The 24,981-nt window shown below is 36.0% G+C and overlaps 1 protein-coding gene across 4 annotated transcripts in view; it reads right to left on the bottom strand.

Annotated features, from left to right (window-relative positions):
- DIAPH3 (diaphanous related formin 3) overlaps window positions 1–24,981 on the bottom strand; it is a 493,080-nt gene that overhangs the window by 392,287 nt on the left and 75,812 nt on the right. The window lies entirely within an intron of this gene.

The raw sequence follows: 24,981 nt of genomic DNA, 5'->3' as shown, positions 1-24,981 counted from the left end.
CACAGGTCTCATTTCATACCCATATCAATATTAAGTATCAACTTAACCAAAATGTATCAAAGTAACAATGAATTAAAGATCTTTCCTTAAAGGAGTCATATGCTTATTACGCGTATATAATTAGTATTCTGAATTGCATTTTAAAAAATTATTTTTTGCTGAAAGCCTGTTTCTCTTTCTATTTATATCTTCTAACTCATTTACTCAACCAGTATTTAAGTGCAATATATAAAAGGCCTAATTAGCACATATATATCAAACAAGTACACATAAACATATATCTCTTTATTAAACCAACATTTATTAAATGCCAGATATAGCCACAGATATGTAAATATAGATAGCTGACCCCTTGCTAGGATGAGGATATGAAAGTAACTAAGATATGTCATTGCTTCAAGTTTATGTCCTTCACAGTAAGTCTATTTGCCATCTTCAATTTATACTTGAAGGTTAGTATCTTTAATGTTTCTCAACTTCTAGGGTTTGAGCAGTAGAATTTAAAATATGGAATTCTATAATCCTTTAGTAGTAATTTCTGAAAGTAACTAAACCTGTATTGCCCTTCTGGTATGGTTTTCTAAATTAACTCTTAATTTCTTTATTTACTTATCTGTAGATTTTTTTTTTCAAAAACCCATAAAAGAACAATTTTTTACCTATCTTCTCTATCCTTCCCATTGTAAGGTAATCCATGTGAAAAGCCTGGTTTATGTGCCCTTCCTTGTTTTGATCCCCATATGTACAATTCTATATAGGGTGTATACAGGTTGACCATCCCTATAATCTGAAAATACAAAATCTGAAATGCTCCAAAATATGAAATTTTTTCAGCACCAACATGACACCATAAGTGGAAAATTCCATGCTGGACACATTATTTTTTCCACAGTCTTAATGGTATGTCATATATGTCACATTTTTTACTTTTAAGTACTTATATGTGAATAAATGTAAGAAGATGACTGCTTATGAGTAGCATATAAATTCAGAGTCAGGAATGATGATGCAGTGGAATGAATGTCCCTCATAGTTATTAAAGCTTTATCCCCCCATAACTGTTGAGGGTAGGAAAACCTATTATGATAATTGAAAGGTGGGGCCTTTGAAGAGGTGATTAGATCGTAAAGACCACACCACAGTGAATGGATTAATCTATTTGATGGTGTAATGGCAATTGCAGGTGTGGTTCTGAGGGCTTTAGAAGGAGAGCACGTGAGAGTCTCTCTCTCTCTGCTTCTGCTATCGTGCAATGTGATACCCTGTATAGCTGAAGCCACCATCAAGGAAAGCCTTCACCAGATGTGTTGCCTGGACTTCGGACTTCCCAGCCTCAGAAAGTGTAAGCAATAAATTTCATTTCTTACAAATTACCCAGTTCCACATATTTTGTTATAAGCAACAGAAATGGACTAATATAGTTGGTGATGCTAAACAACCACAGATTGTCCACACAGGTGGCTGAGATAGTGACACCTTTGCTCTCTGATGGTTCAAAGTACACAAACTTTGTTTCATGCACAAAAATGTTTAAAATATTGTACAAAATTACCTTCAGGCTACGTGTATATGATGTATATAAAATATAAATGAGTTCCGATCAAGATGGCAGAATAGACGGTCCCCAGCGTCACTCTCCCCGACAAACCAACCAATTTACAACAATAAAAAAGCAACGACAGCCAAGCTGGGGCCACTAGAGTTCAGGAAAAGAGGAGGAAAGACGTACAGAGTTCATGAAGGTGGGAAAAGCCATGATGAGAGAAAGAAAAAACTACTTAGAGCATTTTGGGCTGCGGACACTTTAAGGCTGGAGCTACTGAGTGCAGGGAGTAGGAGCCAGCAAAAGCCACAGCTGTGCCCTTCAGATGAAATCGCTTGGAGGTGGCAGGGGAGAAGAGGGCCTTGGTGGCCCCCAGGACAGCAAGACCACTAACAGGGTTCCTGTGGACCCACACAGGAGTAAGGAGCCACAACAACTGAAAAAAAGGATCCACTCAGAGGCTGGTGAGTCATTGCAGGGGACCGGCACACGGCCCATCCCATGGGAAGTGTTTGCAGCACAGGCAGTGGGGGAGACATGCACACCAAGAGAACATTGGGGCACAGCAAGGACAGCTGATCTGCCCCACAATCAGTGCAGAACCACTCAGAGGAGACTGGTCAGGAATAAAGAATTGCATGGGGTGCAGTTTGATGAAAAGATTCAAGCCCAGATCACAGTTTCTACACAACCCAGGTGGACCAGGTCTCTGGAGAGCTGGAAGTACGTATGAGGTCAACCATTAACCCCTAAGCTGCACAAAAAGCCTCCCTAGGGAAACAGCAGCAAAGTAGCAATTTAGCTCAACCACAGAGCTCAAGTACTGGTTCCCACGGGAAGCTCCCCCATTTTAGAAGTAAGCAAAGGGCAAAACATTAGTTCCAGCCCAAGCACACCAGCAGTGCTTTGGGGACTACCAGGGGATGGGAGGCATGGAGCCGGGGACCGGACCCTCTTCCCACATCCTGGCACAGCACCTCGGGGTCCGCCTGGGAACGTGAGGCATTGAGCTGGGGACCGGACCTCCCTCCCACTATCAGGCACACCACCAGTGCCAAGGAAAATGACAAAAACATCACCTCCATGTGGGTGGCTCACCACAGCCACTGCAGTAACCACAGCTGCCGTGAAAGTGGCTAGACATCACAACCACCACACAGATGGTCCACCAGCCACTGAAATGCAATGACACAAGGAGAGTCACCGGCAGAGAACAAAGAAAAGAGGATATCTCTCTCCACAAAGCCCATTCCAAAGAGACAGAAGAAGCCGGGGGAGCTGATCACACCTCTCAGCATTGGACAGATCATCTAGGCAACAAATTAATAGAGTAACCATTACTCTTTCAGAGGGAAAGAAGAAATCTAGGGTTATCATAGGTTGGAGGGAGAAGGGAGAGAGGGATAGGGAGAGATTGGACAAGGGGCATAAAGAATAAGTACAATTTGTAACAATATACATATACTAGTAATATTAATTTGATCAACATATGTCAACATTGAACCCCAAAAATATGTATAATCAATTATGAGCCAATAAATTTTTTTTCTTTTTAAAAACCATAAATGAATTTTATGTTTAGTCTTGGGTCCCACCTCCAAGATACCTCATTACATATATACAAATATTCCAAAATCTGAAATACTTCTGGTCCTAAGCACTTGTAATAAGGGATACTCAACACGTACAAATCCCTCGCCCTAGACACACACAAATATACAAATAGAGAGATTTTTTTTTCTCTTAATGGAATCATCTTATGTCACCTTCTACAGCTTGCTTTTCTCAACAATTTCCAACTCTTGAAAGTTCCTCAATTATCTGGTATTATTCTCATTCTTTTTAATATAGGCCTAATACTCCATGATACAAATAACCATAATTTATTAAGCCATTTCCTTTGCTTCCAAGTTTTTAACACACTGAATAACACTGCAGAAAGCACATCTTCGTGCATATGTGCTCACCTATTAGTGCTTTTACTTCTGTACCATAGAGTCCAAGGAGTGAAACTCTTGGGTCAAAAAGTATGTATATTTTTGTTTATGAAAAACAAAACTTTTCAGATAGCATCCCAAAAGTGCTATTTCACTTCATAGTTCCACCAACTGTGTACAAGGGTACTTCAAATAGTTTGTGGAAAAACTAAAATTAAAAGATTATGCAAATCTTTCCACGAACTTTTTGAAGTACCGTCATATAAAGGTACCTTTTTCCAACTATAAGAGTAAAATATTTGATGGGTATAAAGTTATTTTAATTTGAATGTTCACAACTAGAAATCTGTTCATATGTATTTATCTATTGGGATTTGTTTTTCTTGAATTGTCTTTTCATATCCTTAGCCCACTTTTCTGCTGGGTTTTTCTGGTCTTTTTTCCTAGTCAGTTCAATAAAGCGCACTGTAGAATACAGGTGGAAACGCTTTGTCAAAATCTTTAAAAAGTTTTTGGTTTTTTGGGTTTGTTTTTTTTTTACCAGATCTATTATTTGTCTTTGCCTATGTTTAATTTGTCACAGTTTTAGCTTCAAAAAAAAAATAGTTAATTTTGCTTATATCCGCATTTATAGTTTCAAGGTTTCCAATTCCTGAAGAAAATTGCTCTGCAGTCTGAGAAGATTACACCAACGTTCAGATAGAGGCCAAGGGAAGAGGGGAGAAAATGTCCCGGCATCCGACCCTCATTCTGGTCATTCTGAGCCTTTGACTAACACTATCAAATGTCCCAGCATCAGACCCTCATTCTGGTCATTCTGAGCCTTTGACTAACACTATCATGTACTTTACCCAACTGAACTGTCAGTTTGATACACTGCAGTTTTTATGCCAGTACTAGAAAATCAAAACAATGTTGTATAAATTATTTCCCATTCTCCCTACCCATGTCAGTGTTCCTAAGTCTCCACAAGTTTATATAAAGAAAATATCACTACATGGTTTATTTTAAGAAAACAGGAATCTAATATTTCTTAATGCACAGTAGTTAACACTTGAAATTTATGTATACTTGACAATATTTAAATTACTCCTCAGAACTAAAGTGATAATACACTTAGAATTTTCATTTGAAAAATGTGTTTTCTTTAATATTCACAAAATTTTTATTCTGTAAATTTTATATCTTTACATACCATAAGCAGGTAAGCCTGACTTCCAGATAATGACCTAGAAAGTTATGAATGTGATGACTAATACTTGAGTTTAGAGAGTACTTACCATTTTAACGTTTGTTCACTGGCCTTAACCTTGGGGTCACTTTTGTGGTTTTTCTGCCAGATTGGGATTGTTCTGACCTATTTGTAGCCAAGGAGAAGCTCACACCAAGGTTCTCATTTCTCTTTATCATCTCTCTTTCTGTGCACTGCACTCCTCTCCCATCAGGACAGTCTAAATCCATCTGTGTTACATCTCTCAGAGCTCTGGGCTTCTCTAGACGTGACTCAGCATTAACCATAAAAAGGCTAACCATGACTTCTAAGGCCCACTACCCTTTTTCAAACAGAATAGCTCCACTTTTATCTTTCAGATATGAGGGGGAAGGGAGGGCTGTGTAAGACTCCATTTTGTAAAGGGTTCTTGCACTAAACAGAATTTAAGAACCGTTTCTCTATTAGTATTTGTTTTTATTTCCCAACCTCAAATGGCCCTCAAAAACACTTTCAGATGTTTTTACTCATATCCCATTTCCTTCAATGCCGATTTAAAACCCATGAACTCTTTCAAAACTATCTTCATCTTTGCCCCACTCTTAAAACCTGTCTTTGCCTCTTACTACTAATTTATCTATTTCCTTTCTATCACACCAACTGACCAGTGTGGGGTACATTCACTACCCCTCTTCCTCACTAGACACTCACTTTGTAAGCCTTTAGAAATTTGGTTACTTTCCGCATTGGCCCTCTCCCAGAGGTGCTCTTATAAAAGACCATCAGGGACCTCCTAATCCCCAATGTTCATCCACCAATCTCCTAAAGCAAGACACTGTTGTATTTTCTCACTTGAACTGTCCTCTCCCTAGACCATCCCATTTAATTCTTCTCTACCTCTCCACATCATATCTGTAAAAGTAGCTGGTCATCACCAGCTTTTTACGGTGTTTCTCCTCCTGTATACACTTAACAGAGTCTTTCACTATCACTCCTTCTTTTCTCTCTTATCACTAAGTTAACTTCGTTGATACGTTTTCAACCATGCCCTTACAAATGAACATGAAAGTAATCTCCAACAGGCTATGACTACTTTCATGAATTTCAGGGGAGAATGTATATTTTCTGCTGTTCTCTATAGATAAGTATTCTTTCAGACTTAATTTTTATGTATGTAAACATTAAAATTTTCCTTGAAATGGAGAATTTGATAACACCAAAAAACACTAGATAACAAATGTATCTTTATCAAGGAGTACACCTTACACTACTAACTGTAAGTTACAATTACTAACGGTCTTACCAAACCTCAGAGTAAAAAGAGTTGAAATGTAATTGGGACACTATTGAAATAAAAGAAAAATATCAGAAATAAGGCTGAAGCTTAAAGTATAACCAAAGAATGCACCTATCATCAGTATTGCTAGATGCTTTTACAAACATGCCAGACACCATACATATAGTAGTATTTCGTTTACTCTCCCCAACCACCTTTTAAGGTTATTCTCGACCTCATTTTCCAGAACTGAAAAAAAAGGGTAACAAAAAATGTTAGCAGTTACCTCTAGTGGAAAAAATACAGGTGGCTTTCATTTGTATTTTCACCAATAATTATACATTACTTTTTAAAAGGTGTGTTAGCAAGAAGACATCAAGTTTTCAACTAAATAACATTGAAAGCAGGGACTGTAATTGGGTGGCATTTCTTGGTAAGTGAAGTAGTTTTCAGAAAAGGAAAGAAATTTAAATGTTATCAGTTCAAGTCCTCTAATTCTCCAAATTAAAAAAATAAGTTTACATAACACTAAGTAAATTCTAAGGCAGACAGAAAAATCACATGAAATAATTCAAATATAAAATTATACTTTTCAGGGGCTAGCCAATTAACTCGGTTGGTTAGAGCATGGTGTTATAAAACTAGGGTCAAGGGTTCAGGTCTGGATGCTCATACCAGCCAGCTGTAAAAAACATGCGCACGCGTGCACACACACACTTTTCATATATCTTAATATAGTAATATGCCTCTTCTTGAGTCAAGTCTCCAAGTTTCCTATATTTTTCCTATATTTATGGTGGTATTTATGACATCCAGCATTTTCACACATAGGTAAACTCTTAATAAACACTATTTGAAAATAATCACAAATTGAATGCTTAAATTATTCATAGATTTACCCAGGTATTTCCAAAACTTTAAGTTCTGTAAATAAGTCATTATTAAATGAGTGCCAACTTATTACAAGAATCTAAAATGAATCTGTGTGCTATTCTAAGTCATATTCGAAATCTTTGCAAACAGCATACTATTAGCTCTGCTGACTTGTTTTTATTTTTTCTAATTGAAATGTGGTCCATGTTATCAGGCCATCTGCACTGTGGCAAAATGACTTGGTAAACAAGACAAAAATGGTGTTCTCTGTTAGGAACAACATCGGATTTTGTTTCTGATAAGAAAATGCTATTCTAAAAATATATTTTCTGGTACCAATGCTGAAAACTTGGATAAAGGAAGCTACAGTAGAAGCAGCTTGTTGCAGTGCTTAGGTTGCCAGCTAAGATGCTACTGAGAGTCTAGGGTCTCTCCCATTAACTCCAATAAACCAGAATATTGCATTTTCAATACTGTGCTGCTGGCAACAATCCAGCATTTTACCATACACTTAGGGCCCATATATCACATTGTATTCTTCTCACCTGCTTATACATTTTGTCCCTATTTAACTGTGAGCTCTCTGAAGTGCTAGATACCTTGTCTTATGCGTCTTGCACGTACTAGGAGAAAGAATGAATTACTGTAGCCTAAGATCAAGGAGCAGTCCATTAAACTCATGGTTCACATACCACATCTAGAAGTTTGACACAATCTGACAGGTGGTTTCCTTCCCAATTCCCCTAGCTCTTCACCCTACATCATTTTTTTTTTTTGGGGGGGCGGTCTAAAAACTGTTTATCCTGAGAAATACACAAAAGCATCCAAAACTAAAAGTTGCCCATAATCTCACTACTCCTTGTTGAGTGTACAATGAAATGAAAGTTCTTGCTCCAATTTTTCCAACCATAGAGCAAGATGACCACTTTTATAAGTTTTGTAAGTTTGGTGAGGATCCATCAAGAGTTTTCCTTTACATGGACAGATACACACAGATGCCCACTCACTCACATACACATATATGGACTCATACACCAACTTTCTTTAAACAAAAATTGGTTCGTGTCATACATATAACACTCCCTCACTCCAAGATTATTTTTACTAATGTTATCTCCAAACAATATTCTAACTTTCACATAACTCATCCAGCCTAGTAAGGAAAAGTAAGTTTTTCTTTCTGAATAGACAGGTCTATAAATAAAACCTCAATCCTAACTAACTTAAAGCTTCTCCCTTCCTCGATGTGGACCTCACTCAGCCTAGGAAATCTATAGTGACAAACAGTGCTGTGAATCTTCACTATTTTCCAAATTTATTCTTCAATTCTGCCATCCCAACTCAAAATGTTTCCTACAACACCTTCAGGACTGGAGCGTACAGAGAAAAGAGAGGTAAAATGCAGAACACTGCTATAATTAGGTATCACTGTAATACTCTAGTGCCACTATCCTTCTGTAGAATGCTTATGTAGGTTACTCAGAGAGTCCCTTGCTGAAGAATTAGCAGTCCACCCTACACAGACTCTATCTGTTGGAGTCACTGCATGTGCAGATGGTCCCCTTGGAGAAAACTCCTTCCGGGATAATTCAAAGTCAACCCCTTCTGAAATGTCCACATCTGGCCAACATTTTGATTAAAGTCTAGCTTGATCCAACAATAGGTCTAATCCTTGTTCCTTGCTCTGCCACCAAAGCAGCTCACACAGCTTCTTGCCTTTAGAGCCTACCATCCACAGAGTAAGGTTCTAATCCCTGTGCCCCCAAACTAGAGGAGATACACATCAACCTCTGGACGGTTCTCTCAAATGCCCACTCATTCGGCTCCAGTCCCTTACAATGGGTCAGAAATACTGCCAACGCACTTTGATACCTCTCTCACCAAAGAAGTCTCCTCTATCAATCTTCTATTTCCTTAATAATTGATAAACATAATTCTTATATAATAATTCTTATATCACCTCAAAGTATATAACAAGCTAAAGGTAGCACAATTGGTTTCATAGTTTCTTCTGGCTACATTGTTCTGGCACATGATACTTCCAGCCTTTGGACTTCTGCCAAAACTCTAACATAAAAGAAAAAGTCATATTTAATTTTTCTGCTATAGAAACCTTAGTTTTCTTGTTATAATACTCCTTTTTTTGTTTCAAAATTAAAACAAGTTTAATATTTTAGCTGCATGCCTCATCTTTGGTAGGATGCTACTTCCTTCGCCATACGGTCTTATTTTTCTAAATTTCTGCAATAATACATCACTTCTGAAAGAAGAAAGAAAAGATTGTTAAAACTCTTCTTTTTTCCTTCCAAATTTTATTTTATTTTGTCAATATCCAGTGTGGTTGATTATTGTGGCCCATTACCGAAACCTCCCTTCCTCCTCCCTCTCCCACCTCCCTCCCAACAATGTCCTTTCTGTTCACTTGTCCTATCAACTTCAAGGAATTGTAATTGTTATGTCTTCTTCCATCCCCCCCAACCCAGTTTTTTTGTGTATTTATTTATGTATTTTTAGCTCCCACAAATAAGTGAGAACATGTGATATTTCTCTTTCTGTGCCTGACTTGTTTCCCTTAATATAATTCTCTATAGGTCCATCCATGTCATTGTAAATGGCAGTATTTCTTTCTTTTTTATAGCAGACTAGTATTCCATTGTTTAGATATACCACATTTTCCATATCCCCTCATCTGATGATAGACATTTGGACTTGTTCCAACTCCTAGCTATTATAAAGAGTGCTGCGATGAACATTGGAGAACAGGTATACCTTCGACTTGATGATTTCCATTCCTCTGAGTATATTCCCACCAGTGGGATAGCTGGGTCATATGATAGATCTATCTGCAATTGTTTGAGGAACTTCCATACCATTTTCCATAGAGGCTGCACCATTTTGCAGTCCCACCAACAGTGTATGAGAGTTCCTTTTTCTCCGCAACCTCGCCAGCATTTATCACTCACAGTCTTTGGATATTAGCCATCCTAACTGGGGTGAGATGGTATCTCACTGTGGTTTTGATTTGCATTTCCTGAATGCTGAGTGATGATGAGCATTTTTTCATGTGTCTGTTGGCCATTTGTATATCTTCCTTTAAGAAATGACTATTTAGCTGTTTTCCCCATTTTTTAATTGGGTTGCTTGATTTCTTTCTTGTAAAGTTGTTTGAGTTCCTTGTATATTCTGGACATTAATCCTTTGTCAGATGTATATTTTACAAATATTTTCTCTCACTCTGTTGGTTGTCTTTTAACTCTTAACTGTTTCTTTTGCTGTGCAGAAGCTTTTTAGTTTGATATGATCCCATTTGTTTATTTTTCCTTTGGGTGCCCATGCTTTTGGGGTCATATTTATGAAGTCTGTGCCCAATCCTATTTCCTGAAGTGTTTCTCCTATGTTTTCTTTAAGAAGTTTTATTGTTTCAGGGTGCATATTTAATTCTTTCATCCATTTGGAGTTGATTTTAGTATATGGTGAGAGGTATAGGTCTAGTTTCATTCTCCTGCATATGGATATCCAGTTATCCCAGCACCATTTGCTGAAGAGACAGTCTCTTCCCCAGAGTATAGGCTTGGTGACTTTGTCAAAGATCAGACGGCTGCAGGTGTGTGGTTTGTTTGCTGGATTCTCTATTCTATTCCATTGGTCAGTGTGTCTGTTTTCATGCCAGTACCATGTGGTTTTAGTTATTATAGCTTCATAGTATAGTTTAAAGTCAGGTAATGTTATGCCTACAGCTTTATTATTATTATTATTTTTTTTTGCTCAGCATTGCTTTGGCTATGCATAGTCTTTTGTTATTCCATACCAATGTCTGGATGGTTTTTTCCATTTCTGGGAAAAATGTCTTTGGAATTTTGATGGGGATTGCATTGAATTAGTATATCACTTTGGGTAGTATGGACATTTTCACAATGTTGATCCTTCCAATCCATGAGCATGGGATATCTTTCCATCTTCTTCTATCCTCTCTAATTTCTCTCAGCAGTGGTTTGTAGTTCTCATTATAGAGATTTCTCACATCCTTGGTTAACTCAATTCCTAAGAATTTTATTTTTTTGGTGGCTATTGTAAATGGGCAAGCTTTCTTGATTTCTCTTTCTGCATGTTCACTATTGGAGAATAGAAATGCTATTGATTTTTGTGTGTTGATTCTGTATCCGGCTACTTTGCTAAAATCATTTATCAATTACAAGAGATATTTTGTAGAGGCATTAGGCTGTTCGATATATAGGATCATGTCATCTGCAGACAGGGACAGTTTGACTTCATCTTTTCCAATCTGGATGCCCTTTATTTCTTTCTCTTCTCTGATTGCTCTGGCTAGTACTTCCAACACTATGTTGAATAGGAGTGGTGATAGGGGGCAGCCTTCTCTAGTTCCTGTTCTTAAAGGAAACGCTTTCAGTTTTTCCCTATTCAGGATGATATTGGCAGTGTGCTTATCATATATGACTTTAATTATGTTGAGATAGTTTCCATGTATACTTAACTTATAGAGGGTCTTCGTCATGAATGAATGTTGAATTTTATCCAATGCTTTTTCAGCATCTATAGAGATGATCATGTGGACCTTGTGTTTGATTTTATTAATATGGTGTATCACATTTATCGATTTCCGTGTGTTGAACCAACCTTGCATCCCTGGGAGGAATCCCACTTGATCCTGGTGTATAATTTTAAGTATGTGTTGCTGTATTCTGTTAGCTAGTATTTTATTGAGGATTTTTGCATCCATATTCAACAAGGATATCAGCCTGTAGTTTTCTTTTTTAGTTGTATCTTTACCTGGTTTTGGTATCAGGGTGATGTTTGCTTCACAGAATGAGTTTCGGAGATATGCGTCTGTTTCAATCTTTTGAAATAGTTTGTAGAGAATTGGTGTCAATTCCTCTTTGAATGTTTGGTAGAATTCTGCTGTGAATCCACCTGGTCCTGGGCTTTTCTTTGTTGGGAGCCTTCTGATAACAGCTTCAATCTCCTTTATTGTTATTGGTCTGTTCAAATTTTCTACGCCTTCTTGGCTCAGTTTTGGTAGCTTGTGTATCCAGAAATTTATCCATTTCCTCCAGATTTTCAAATTTATTGGCATATAGTTTTTATAGTAGTCTTGAATGATTCCTTCCATTTCAGATGTATCAGTCATAATATCACCTTTTTCATTTCTAATTTTTGTTATTTGGATCTTCTCTCTTCTTTTTTTAGTTGGCCATGCTAATGGTTTGTCAATTTTATTTACCTTTTCAAAAAACCAACTTTTTGATTTGTTGATCTTTCATATTGTCTTTTGGGCTCAGCTTCATTAAGTTCTGCTCTGATTTTAATGATTTCTTTCCGTCTGCTAACTTTGGGTTTGGAGTGTTCTTGTTTTTCTAGTTCTTAAAGGTGAAGTGTTAGGTTGTTCACTTGCCATCTTTCCATTCGTCTGAAGTAAGCATTTAATGAGATAAATTACCCCCTTAGTACTGCTTTTGCAGTATCCCACAGGTTTTGGTATGATGTATCATTGTTTTCATTAGTTTCAATAAATTTTTTGATTTCCTGTTTGATTTCTTTTTGGACCCATATGTCATTCAGTAGAATGCTGTTTAATTTCCATGTGTTTCTATACTTTCCAGAATTTCATTTGATATTGATTTCTAATTTTAACCCATTGTGGTCTGAAAAAATACATGGGATAATTCCAATTTTTCAAATTTGTTGAGACTTGATTTGTGACCTAACATGTGATCTATCCTGGAGAATGATCCATGTACTGATGAGAAGAATGAATATTCTGAGGTTTTTGGATGGAATGTTCTGTAGATATCTGCCAAGTCCAATTGGTCTAGTATGTTGTTTAGATCTTGTGTTTCTCTGCTGATTCTTTGCCTAGACGATCCTTCCAATATTGACAGTGGGGTGTTCAGGTCTCCTACTATTATGGTATTAGTGTCTATTTCCTTCTTTAGGTCTAATAGAGTTTGTTTTATAAATCTGGCTGCTCTGACATTAGGTGCATATATATTTTTGATAGTTATGCCTTCTTGATGCATCAATCATTTTATCATTATTTATTGGCCCTCATTATCTCTTTTTATGGTTTTTAGTTTAAAGTCTATTTTATCAGATATAAGGATAGCTACTTCAGCTCGTTTTTCACTTGTTTGCATGGTAAATCTTTTTCCATCCTTTCACTCTTAGTCTATGTGAGTCTTTATGGGTGAGGTGGGTCTCCTGAAGGCTGCATATGGTTGGGTCCTCCTTTTTAATCCAGTCAGCCAGTCTGTGTCTTTTGACTGAGGAATTTAATCCTTTTATGTTGAGTTCTTATTGAAAAGTGTTGATTTACTCCAAGCATTTTATTGATTTTTGTTTGGATGTCTTAAGTGTCTTTTGTTCCTTTCTTTCTGATTTACTGTTTGTCTTCTGTATTTCTTGGTTTCTTGACTTGTAGATAAACTTTTTTTTCTCTTCATTGTTGGCATTTTTATTTTACCAGTGGGTTTTGATGGCAGTGGTAGTTATTTTTTAGGTACCAAACCCATTTCTCCCTTGAGAATTTCTTTTAAGGGTGGTCATGTCGTAGTGAACTCCTGCAGTTTTTGTTTGTCTGAGAAATACACTATTTGTCCTTCATTTTGGAAGGATAGCCTTGCGGGGTAGATTATTCTTGGCTGGCAATCTCTGTCTTTTATTATTTTGAATATATCATACCAGTCCTTTCTGGCTTTTAGGGTTTGTGATGAAAAGTCTGATGTTAGCCTGATTGGGGCTCCCATACAGCTGATTTGACACTTCTCTCTTGCATCTTTTAAGATTCTCTCTTTGTCTTTGAGTTTTGCCAATTTGACTATAACATGTCTTGGAGAAGACCTTTTTGAGTTGAATACATTTGGGGATCTTTGAGCTTCCTGAATCTGAAGATCTGTGTCTTTTCCTGTACCTGGGAAGTTTTCTGCCACTATTTTGTTGAATATGTTTTCAATGTGATCTCCTTTTTCCTCCCCTTCTGGAATACCCATGACTCAGATATTTGAGTGCTTAAGATTGTCTGATATCTCTCTTAGATTTTCTTCAATGCTTTTAATTCTTTTTCTTTTCTTTTCTTTTTTCATTTTCCTGCCTGTGTTATTTCAAACAGCCCATCTTCAAGGTCAGAAGTTCTCTTTTCTACTTCTGCAAGCCTGCTGGTTAAACTTTCTGTTGTGTTTTTTTATTTCATTGAATGAATTCTTCAGTTCGGCAAGCTCTGCTACATTCTTTTTCAGGGCACTGATTTCCTTGTACGTTTCTTCTTTCAGGTCCTGTATACTTTTCCTTCTTTCATCATGTTGTCTAGCTGAGTTTTCTTGTATCTCATTCAGTTTCCTTAGAATTATCACTCAAAATTCCTTGTCAGACATTTCAAGGGCTTCTTGTTCTATAGGATCTTGAGCTTGAGAGTTATTACCCTTTGTTGCTGTACTTTCTTGATTTTTCATATTTCTGGTATCTTTCCTTTGATGTTTAGTCATTGTGGCAGGGGGTTTCACAGTCCACTGGTTTGACACTATTGTCTGGCTAGGATGTTGCTGGGGTTGCCAATTTGGTACGGCTATCTCAGTGTCTGCTCAGTTGGCCACTAGTGCCTTTGTGTGTGTGGTTGCCTCAGGTCTTGGCCCTCTCCTGGGAGCTGCCTCTCTGGTCAGCATGCACTCGGCCTGGCTGCTGGGTTGCGCTCCGGCACCTCAGGGCTTGTGGTCTCTTCAGAGCTTCCGCTTCCCCTGCTGGACTTCTCCCTGCACCATGCGCACAGCCTCACTTCACAGTTTCTGAGACTGGGAAGTCCAAAGTCCATCTGGTAAGGGTGACAGCGACCCAGGGGTCTCACATTGCAAGATGATGGAAGCAGAGAAAACAGAGGGAGAGCTAAAATTCTTATATTTTAAATACCTTTAGTACATTCCCCACTAGTCACATTCTTAACTTGGATTTTGTTATAAATCCTAAATAAGCATTATGAAAAAGTAATTATTTAAAGTCATTCTACTCATTCATTCATTTTGTTTTTTGATTATATTGTGTATTAAAATGGTATCTGAATTCAGATCATATATCACAAGAAAAGCATTCCTTCCACAACACTGTTTATGTGAAAAGTATTTAGAAAGCATTTACCTTTTTCACTTAAGTAGATCAGACAAAGCAATAAGATAGTAAGAAATTATTCCACATTAGCTGAAGACTGCTTCATTAAGTGATACTCTATCTTTTTAAGTTGAAACTTTGATTTTAATAATTTTGAATTTGAGCATCTGATTAAATGAATGATACTTGGAATGTTACTTGATTACTAAACAACTTGATCTTAGAATTTCTAATCATTTTATTTTGACTATTTAAACCTTTGTGTCCTAAGAAAATTCTCAGAAATGAGAAGGGGAAATGTGTAAAGATCATGAGCTATAAAATCTAAATAGTGAGGAACAAAATGAGAACATAGGTTCTCATTATCTGATTCTCCTCTAAAAGATAACCAGGCAAGAAGTGTGCTTCAGGGAGATACATTTTGCCAACTATAAAATACCCCCAAGTCTTAAATTATAATTAAGTTCAGATAATAAATTTAGGAAAAACTCAAAATATGAGAAGTAATGAGTCTACCATTAAAATGACCCAAGAGTTTACATATGTGGACCAAGATCCAGTAAGACCTCAAAATAAAATAAATATATTTAATTACTATAAAAAAAGATTGACTTCATCAATTTCAAGGTACTCTAAGAGCAGTGAACATTATAGGAGGCGACAGTCTGCAGGGTACTTACAAACATGTCCAGACACCCTAAGTTCTGCAGAGTTCCACTGAGACTCCCCAGGAAATAGGGTGCCCAGACACATAAACACTAATACCCAGTTTGTGCTGCAGCAAGTATTCCCTGCCTTCATGGAGCTTCTTGTCTATTATACTTCACTAGATGAAGTATGAGGACAGCTAAGATAGGAAAGGCATATGATTTTAAGAGCACATACAGGACCAGGATCCAACCTCCTCATTCCCTCTATAGTAGATCACCCAACAAACCAAATAAGAAACTCTCTATCATTTAGCTTCCTGTACAGACAGGTCTATGAGGACAGAAGAGAACAGAAGTATCTTCTTAAAAATAATATTTCTGATGTGATCACTAAAGTGACATCTGTATTTTTATGCATCAGTCTCTATTAGCTTAGATTGTATGTCTGCTCATGAAATGCATACTGAGTCTGCACAGTGACCAATCAAGTTTATGAGCCTCCAAGATTCCTACCACATGTGGACAATGATGAATGCACAAAGGTAAAATTCTTTTAGGAAAATATTTGTCTGAAGGACAAACGGCCTTGACGAATGCCCTTTTTTTTTTGGTGGCTGGCCACTACGGTCAATGAATGTTTTTATATCTTTTTCTTCCAAGTGCACGACATAAAGGCAGGGTCAGCGCACGTCATATCTTACTCAGGGCCCTTGAGCTCTAAGCCAACAGGCAAAGAGGCTGCCAATGCTCAAGTCAAAACAGCAAATTCAAACTGAATCTTTAAATGTGGCTAAATGGAGAACAGGAACTGGTTAATGAGTGGTATAAAGAATGAAGGAGCCACTACAGGCAAGAACAAGAAAGAGTGGAAGGACAGAGGCTGGCACGAACTTTGGAAAGTGCAACAGTTATTGCATGTTTATGCATGGTACCAGAACATTCCTGAATGGGTGTAGTAGGTTCAGTAATAAGAAATAGAATAGGTAATTAAAATTAAAATTAAAAGTAGAGGCAGGAGTGTAATTTTTAAAAGAAACTGATAAAAGAAATTTTAAACTTAAATTTTTCTTTAAAAAGGCACCAAGTCCTGCAGCCTCTACGGAAAATGGTATGGAGGTTCCTCAAACAATGGCAGATAGATCTACCATACGACCCAGCTATCCCACTGTTGGGAATATACCCAGAGGAATGGAAATCATCAAGTCGAAGGTATACCTGTTCCCCAATGTTCATCGCAGCACTCTTTACAATAGCCAAGAGTTGGAACCAGCCCAAATGTCCATCATCAGATGAGTGGATACGGAAAATGTGGTACATCTACACAATGGAATACTACTCAGCTATAAACACGAATGAAATACTACCATTTGCAACAACATGGATGGACCTTGAGAGAATTATATTAAGTGAAACAAGTCAGGCACAGAAAGAGAAATACCACATGTTCTCACTTATTGGTGGAAGCTAAAAATTAATATATAAATTCACACACACACACACACACACACACACACACACACACAAAACCGGGGGGGGGGGGGGGGAAGAAGATATAACAACCACAATTACTTGAAGTTGATACGACAAGCAAACAGAAAGGACATTGTTGGGGGGGAGGGGGGAGGGAGAAGGGAGGGAGGTTTTGGTGATGGGGAGCAATAATCAGCCACAATGTATATCGACAAAATAAAATTTAAAAAAAAAAAAAAAAAAAAAAAAGGCACCAAGTCCAGTAAGCATTACAGTTTTTGAAACTAATAAGCCATTAAGTAATTTGTAGAGTATGTAAAAATATTTCAGAGTAGAAAAAAGAAGGCATATTCATCAGTTTATGTCATAAAGGGTAGAACATAGCTAAACACAGTTAAAATGCAATAAAATGAAATAGAAGACAAACCAACCTGACTTCATTTGAGAATGGGGAAAAATTTTCAAATGACATTTTAATACATTAATTATATCTTATATTTTCAACTCATATATAGGAAATAAAATATTAATATATTGATCTACATTGTGTATAAAATGAATATAACAAATATAAAGCATGAGTACACTGGACATGTTTATAATAAACATATATTGTCTTAGTGACATATATAATCCACATTTTAAAAATCAATGGGGTAAGTGACCTAAGATTTTTGAGGCTACTGACCTAAAACACAGGAGTTAAGCTGGAAGCTGCTGCTAAACATCTGGATATACCATGGAAAAAACTTGATAAATGAAGCCAAGAGGTAGTAAAACAGGGCTAAGAGATATATATAGAATGGATCCTTAGATCATTCGAGAAACTGGTTCTAGGCCTACATGAAGCCAGTAACCCCTAGGCTTCTCAGATACACAAGCCAATATGTTCTGTTTTTGTGTGTCATCATTTCTAACAGAAAGAGGGTAGAACAGTTAAGGGGAGGATAAAATAAAACAAGTTACAGAATAATATATTTTTATCATCCCATGGGGAAAGAAAAAGGAAGAAAACAAATTTTACCATAAAAGCCAAAGTGTGCCTTCTTTAAGGTTCTGAAGATAGACATCCAATATTAGTGAAGCTTTCCATAACACATAATAATAGATGCCCAAAGCATACTGTAGTCTACACATATCAACTCCTACACACTGAATTCTGTGAATACCACGAGTAGATTTTTTGTGACCCAAACTGATATAATATCTGTGCTTGTTAATGTAATCATATATGAGAATTAAAAGAGAATTGTTTCTATGATAAATTATACTAGGGCTTAGAAAGGACAAGATTAGGGTGAGCTGCTTAAAAAAATTATTTTCCAAATTAGATAGCGGTAAGATAACTGAAAAGATCATACTGTAAAAAACAAAAATTTTTTATAAGTCTAAACTTAGATTGTTTACAAGTGTAAATTCTGGTTCTACTTAAAACACACAAACAAATGGTGATCACAAATGATGTTTCATGGGTATGCCTTATGTAGAAAAAAACTAAAGGTAGGAGCCATCCCTACTCAAAAAAAAAGGAGGGGGGTTGGCTCTATATGCAAAGATTGTCACGTAAATACATATTTATATGTTTCATGTGGGAAAAAAATACTGTATTATTTTTTATGATACCTAGTTCTATTAACTTTTTATTCAACTTTTTATTCCAAATATGAATCAAATTTAAAAAGGCTTCAGCTGTAACATTTATTCTCCTGGTCCCATTTTACACTTTACTTTGAACTTTGATAAGACTTGAATTGTTCAGAGACTTTAAGTGTTGCCCCTACTCTAGTCTTTCCCAACACAAAAGCTCCTACTAAATTTTTTAATTTAGTAAACTGAGTGCAAGAGAAGAATAAATTTTCTGAAACCACGAAACTAGAAGCAACAAAGCTGAATTCTTAACTCCTGAAAACATAGTCTGTTTTTTCCATAGATGGTGAGAAGCCATTTTGAATAAAACACGTTTTTAGAAAATACTGTAGAATACAGCTTTAATTCTCACCATCTATGAAAAAAATAACGTATTCTTTGTTCCTATTTAAAATCATCATTACTACACTTCAAATATTTTAGTAATTTTCTTAGTATTTAAAAACAGTATCTAAAAATATTTAGTCACCATTTTTCTCTTTATTTTACTACTGTATACATAATACAGTCCTAATGTCCATGTCATTTTACAATGTGTTACAGAAATTGATGAGTTTAATTACTTAATGTGCACAGATCAATTTGAAATAAATTGAAAATGAACAAGCCGTACACTCTACTTAATCTTGTTACATACTTGTTTCAGAATTTGCTTTCTAATTTGCCACCCAGAATATTATATTTCAAAATAATAAACAGAAAACTTTCTTCTACATTTCAGCAGTTTAAAGCAAAAGCAACTTCAAGTAGGTACAGTTCTACCTGTCGAGAGCTCTGACCTCAAAGAAAGGTCCTAACCTATAATCTAAGCCAACTCACTTAGCTTGTCTGTCATATTCATTTTTCTTCTTCTTAAAAATGGGGATGAAATAACATCACAATTTCTATCTATAGAATAATTTTTAAATGAATAATAGGCATAAAAGGTATACAAACTAATTGGTATATAAATAAAACAAAGGAAATAATCAGTGTCATTCTAGTTGGTTAAGGATGGCACAGAACTACATATTTAAGACAAATAATACATATTTATTCAAAGTAATACAGGTATCTGCATAAAGGGTCACACATCACTTTTCATGTTGCTGAAGCATTTTTAAAACTCTCAGAGGCTTATGAATTTCATTTACATGGAGTACATCACTATAATTTTTTTAAACACATTCATATTCAAATATGAGAAACATGATTCTGAGCTCATCAGGCCTGCTTAATTGCACTACCATCTGCAATCAATTTAAATTCCTTAAGATAGTCTTTCACAGTGCTTGAAGTGATTTCATGCTGTGATAGATTTAACACACTCACTAATTTATAGACACACACAAGCAGATGAGACCTATTTTTCCAGGGGTGGGGTACAGTACTCAAGGGCAGTCTAAATTTTCTATCAATGAGATAAGAAAAGGATGCATCCTGCATAACTTATTCAAACCACATGAGGAGATAATACTGCACAAACACTGCATAGAAATTAAGCCTAAAACTAGTGTTTTATTTAAATCTATTTGTAGGTTATGAGGTTTGAGGGAATAACAATGGAATACAGCAAAACCTAAAGCTATCATTTAAAATTACATAGAAAAATGTCATTTCTCAATATACCATCATTTTCTTCCCTGAATTGTGTTTTGTTGTTGTTATTGTTTTTAACCAAATACATAAGTTGGCACAGAATAAAGAATATGAGATTCAAAGTCAGAAGAGTACAGGATCTGGGCAGACAGCAGCAGCAGTATAGTTTTGGAAAGTCCCTGGATCTCCACAGAAAGACACAAAAAAACTAAACAGCGAAATCAAAAACCCAACAATATAAAGACAAGGTATCTTCTCCACAATCCTCAAAATACAACCAGTTGGAGACAAACCACCAAAAACCACAATACCTACACAGTATCAATGTCTGTGTGGGAAGAAGCAGAGAAGCAACAAGGTGTCTAATGAACATGAAAGCAGGAGAACTCCAAAATGGCCCAGAGGTAATCATTGGAACAAATATCAGTAGGCCATTTTGAAAACAACAGCTGAAACTGGGAGGAGTTTGGCCTACTTCAATTGTGGATAAGTGCAAGTGGCCCAGAAAAGATCTAAAGAAGGTGGAAGAACGTATTTCCCATGAACTCCCAACACCAAGCTGCCAGGGGTTTTCCAGGACAGCTCTCCACATTGAAGTGAAAGTGCTGAAAGTGAAATCAAAATTGAGCAGTACACTCCTACAAACAAAGAAAGACACCTCAAAGACAAACCCATACATCAAATTATAACTTACAATTTCAAAAGGAGCTAAGAGACATTAAGAGAATATTCAAGACACACAAAAAATATTTAAAGCAGAGTATAAGACAAACTCAGAAATGATAAAACAGAACTCAGGACAAAAATAAAAAATAAGATAAAAAGCAAGAGAGAAAGTGGTACACTAAAGATAGACAAAAATCCGACATACAGATAACAGGATCCCTGAAAAAGAAAATCAAAGCAAGAAAACAGAATACTTCCATGAAATTTTTTTTAAAAAAAAATTTTTTAAGTACACAAAGAAAAGAGAATACTGCATACTGGATAATCTCAAGCCAGACATCCAAATAAAAAGAGACTGTAATTTATTAGGAATAAAAATTAGTTATCAGCAGACCTTTGACAGCAATGCTGTTATGATTTATTCTAGAAGAAAATAATACAATTTCAGATCCTAAGGAAAAAACATGTGGGCCAAAGATTTTATACCCAGTAAAACTGACTCTCAACAATAAAGGACATATACTGTTATCAACATGCAAAACTCAGGGAATATTGTTCCCATGAGCCCTTCTGAGGGATCTACTAAAGAACAAACTTCAGACAGACAAAATGTCTAGAGAAATATCAACATAAGGGTTTGTGGAAAGCATTACTCACAGAAGTAAAGACTAAATGAGAACTAAAAAGAAGAGAGTGTGAAATGCAATGGCTATGTGTTTAGTCAATGTACATATAGCAGAACAAAACAGTTGGAGATGGAGACAGAATATGCAAAAATAACTTTTAAGTAAACCCACATCTACACACACACACACTTTTTTCTTTTGCTGTCTCTCCACTGAAAAGGCCTAGAAACAGCAACTAACCCACTAGCCTTAAGAACAATAAGTATCCTCGGCTCTAAGACTGCAGTCTTGAAATATCATTCCCCATTAAAAGGAAATTGACTAGTTCCAAGTCTAATGTGAAAAATATACAAGAGAGAGACCTATCATCTTATCCTACCAGGTAGGAATGAAACCATCTAAAGTTACAAGGGTCATGGCAAAATGACTGGGAGCCAATTAGACAAAGTCCCACTGGCCAAAGACGTAACAATTTGAGCCCAATTAATAATAACTGTGAAGCACAAATTCTTTTATTTTCTCTGGAAAAGCATAAATCCTTAATGATTTAAAAATGGTCACCATCAGAGGATGATAGAGAACCAAATCAATACCTCAAAAACTGGCAAAAGTAAGGAAAAGAATCAAGGATTTATTCAAATTTCCTATGTCACTAGATAATCAAATAGTATTTGAGAGGAAATATCTCTTTATAAAAGTATTCCAACTAATAAATGAAAATGAATTTAGAGAATTTTAATTAAAAACCAGACATAAGTACCTGCTGATAAAAGAAAATAATACTCCCTATGGTCTTGCTACAAGAATTAAACCTGAATCTGATTAAGCCTCCAGATCTAGCCAATACTTTGCAGGAAATACAGAGGACAGAGAAACATGTCAATTTCGCCATTAGTATGCAAATCAGCAAAATCCAGACTGTTCTGGATAAAATAAATGGATGGGGAACCTGAAGATTAAAAGAAACATATTTTAAAATTTGGAATATCTTTTAAGAATAAATTATGGTGTCTAGGGATGCACTTTTGGGTGATAAAACTATTAAAAAAACTCAAGGAAGTGATTCCCATAAAAATCAAGATGATTACCTTTAGGGGAAAATACGCACAAACCTAAAGGGAGGTTTTAGACTGCAACAGCAGAGATGGAGGACTTTCTGGGCTGGCTGGCAAGGTTCTGTTTATTAATCTGGGTGGTGTTCTCCTTATGGTAATTCATTAAATTACACATTTGTTTTTGGATGTTTTCTATAACTGCATTTCACCAAAAAAAAAAAAAAAAAAAAAGATTAATGAAAAGAAATCAGAAACCCTGTGTTTCTAGTCCTAGCTGCAGCATTAATTGCGGACGTTGCACACTCCCTGGGCCTTTCCCTCATTTCAAAAATGTGGAGATGCTCTAAGATATATTCCAGACCTAAAGTAAATGAAAAACAATCTAATTACAAAATAAAAGAATATAACAAAGCCATCCTTAAAAATGCCAGAAAATGGTTTTAAGTTCATCCAAACAGTGTGATACGGCATTCCCAAGAAAAAGCCTGCAAATAAAATCTAACGTAATAGTAATATACAAGGAAAATCAAAACTTAAGATTGTCTGAATTTACTTTTGGACTACTATTTATCTTTCACACCTCCGTGAACTCCACAGATAAAATCCTAACTTACTTAATGTACCCTTGAAAGCTTTCTGATATTGGAGGGATTTGAAAATAATTCTGTATTACATTGGGAGAAAGAGACTACACCAACTACACAGATTTTCTTGAGGGTTGGGGAGGAACCACTATACCTTACCAATTAAGAAATGGAGATAAATCAGGGAACCATGAAATTTGGAATGAATGCCTTTTGTGCACCAAGACAATTAACCCATTAAGGATTTTTATAAGTATGTACAGAATTTATTTCATTTGAAAGTAACTAAGAACTGAAAGGATATCTCTTATGTCCAAACTAAGGTGTTTGACTTTATCGCCACCAACTAGGAACGTGAGTCAGCAGTTCACTGAAACTTTAAAACCGGGCATACTCTTCTCCTTCTCGCTAACACCTGTTCTTCTATTGGGAGCCTTTTTCTGAAACAGAGCAGGTTCTTCTATTGCAGTAGTTAACCTTCTCCTTTGATGATTTCTAGGAGTAGCCAAGTATCACGAAGAACATCTCAGTAGCTACAATAAGCCATTATAACTATGCCAAATTATTCAGAACCATCCTAGGAAAAGCCATGATCCTCCACACCCTAAGTAAATGAGTCAATGCTGTAATCACACTTTAGATAACTAATCTATTTCAATCCTAATAATTTAATTACCTAATTCTGGTAAATAAATTCCAACCTCAGTCCAAAATAATTAGAGGATTAAAGTTTAAAATCAGTGAAGAAAACTGAAATAGATCCACTATACCAAAGTACAAAACGGTCTGTTCATCTCTTAAAAGTCTGCTTATTATCTCAAATTCAAGAATTAAAATGTGCTATCATGCCAAGATTTTTTAAACTGGTTCTTGATGTAGTCTCTCTTGTAATTATATTAAATGAATTCATGCTTGTTAGATTTAAAATTCCCTGACAGGGTAATCTTCACTGACTACTCTATATAAAACATTCACACCATCTCCACTCACCCTGCTTTTTTTTTTTCCCACATCGTGTTTCACCTCCAAGTACATATGTGTTTCTGTTATGTGTCCCCTATGCTGCTCCATAGGACTCTGTGATACACTATTTTGGTACCGCATCTCCAGCATCTAGAAGATCACCTTACATACAGACACTAACATGCACTGAGTGAACAAATGAATGTCTTAGAAATCTTACTCACGAATAGTAAATTGGTATTTTTATTGATATACTTTTGCCTATATTTTTAATTATGGCATAATGGTTTCAATACTAAGAATAAACAATTGCTACTACCACCACTACTATCACAAGAGAAGCCACACATTATAAAATATGTTATGTTCTAATCATAAATAAACAATTTAATGTAATTCTGATAACGAGCCCATGATGGACATGTGTATTCCTATTTTTTCGGATGAAGAAATAGAGTATCAAAGAGGTAAAATAAGAAGCCCAAGGTCAAATGGAGGATAAACAAGTAGATCTAAAACTCCAGAGCTCTGACTCCTAAACCTCTAATTCTACTTGTGATATCGTAAAGGGACAAAAGCAGTTAGTATCAGTATCACAACATCAGGATACCAAGCCCTTCTTTATAAAGAACTGGAAAAAGCAAAGTACTTACAGTGATTTCTACAACTAAAGATCAGGCTGCCAAAACATGAGAAATGTTTAAAAATTAAACATCACTCGAGTCTTTCTTCCAAAAGAAATACCTTAGAATCACTCACTGGTCTAGTAGATAAATGGAGTTAAAGTAAAAATA

This window comes from Cynocephalus volans, chromosome 7 (assembly GCF_027409185.1).
Source record: "Cynocephalus volans isolate mCynVol1 chromosome 7, mCynVol1.pri, whole genome shotgun sequence".
NCBI lineage: Eukaryota > Metazoa > Chordata > Mammalia > Dermoptera > Cynocephalidae > Cynocephalus > Cynocephalus volans.
This window is presented reverse-complemented; position numbering and strand designations above follow the sequence as displayed.